Below are 1,484 nucleotides of genomic sequence, written 5' to 3'. Positions count from 1 at the left end.
TGTGTTTTTGTTTTGTGTTTTTGTATTTTGTTTTGTGTTTTTGTAAGTCTGTTCTTTTTTGTGGTTCATGTTTAAAAAATTATTAATAAAAAGACCTTGATCAAAAAAAATCACATTAATTTTTGATCATCATTCAAAGATTAAAAACTGATCTTCAACCTTAAAAACTAAACAAGTTTAATTTAATCTTTTCTTCCCTTGAGTTAGAAAAATACAATACTTATTATTTAACCTGATCTCCAGAGGATTATTGGTGAATCTTTTTAAAACTTCTGTCAGACTGAAGGAAACAATAACAACACAAAACACCAATACTGTGACTCAGCATTTAACTAACAATTACACAAATTATCCTGACTGTGACTCAGCATTTAAACAACAATTACACAAATTATCCTGACTGTGACTCAGCATTTAAACAACAATNGTGTGTGTGTGTGTGTGTGTGTGTGTGTGTGTGTGTGTGTGTGTGTGTGTGTGTGTGTGTGTGTGTCACAACAAACAGGAAACAACAAATGCTGACTCAGCATTTTATAATAAAGCCCAACTGACTCCCGAGGACAGAATAAATGAGATGTTGACAATCAAACACATTTTAAACCTCAGAATGATAGAAAGATGTTATTTTATCACAAATGGTTTGATTTTAATAAAACTTATTTCATTATGAAACAGAATAAAAGGTCAAATAAAAATAATTGTCTCCAGATGTTTTTGAAGCACGTCTTCAGTTACATCATTTTACAGTCTGAGAGGCCCAGCGCTGCTGACACAACGAGACATGAGACACAACCAGAAACCCCCCAAAAAAGACCCAAACTGTCACACACAACTACCCAGTTCTGAAACRTGGTTCTTATCTTTGATTCAGACTAAGTCAAAGTGAAGGTCATCAGAAGAAAAAAACTGCTGATCAGACAACTTTAGTTTTCTAACAGAGCTCCAGGATCATCTGAAAGTTCGTCTGAACTCTTTCTAACCTCGGTTCCTTCAACAGAACCTGAGTGAGCATCCCTGATCCTTCCACAGGGTCAGGAGGGTCCATCTCCTTAAAACTATGAGACAAGGAAAGACTTTTTGAAGAAGTCAAGAAAGGTCATGGTGGACTGGATTCAGTCATCCAGGACTCGTTGAATCCAAGAGTTTAATAAAACCCAAAACAACTGAACTTCTGAACAGAGGGGAGGGAAACAAAGACCTTAATGACCCCCAGGAGGAAGACAAAAACCCTGTGATCTTCAGGATTCAGACAAAGACCCTGATGACCCTCAGGAGTCAGACAAAGACCCTGATGACCCTCAGAAGTCAGACAAAGACCCTGATGACCCTCAGGAGTCAGACAAAGACCCTGATGACCCTCAGGAGTCAGACAAAGATCCTAATGACCCTCAGGAGTCAGACAAAAACCCTAATGACCCTCAGGAGTCAGACAAAGATCCTAATGACCCTCAGGAGTCAGACAAAAACCCTAATGACCCTCAGGA

The sequence above is a fragment of the Austrofundulus limnaeus genome, unplaced genomic scaffold (genome assembly GCF_001266775.1).
Source record: "Austrofundulus limnaeus strain Quisiro unplaced genomic scaffold, Austrofundulus_limnaeus-1.0 Scaffold1605, whole genome shotgun sequence".
NCBI lineage: Eukaryota > Metazoa > Chordata > Actinopteri > Cyprinodontiformes > Rivulidae > Austrofundulus > Austrofundulus limnaeus.
The sequence above is the reverse complement of the archived record's forward strand: the minus strand, read 5'-3'. Positions refer to the sequence as shown.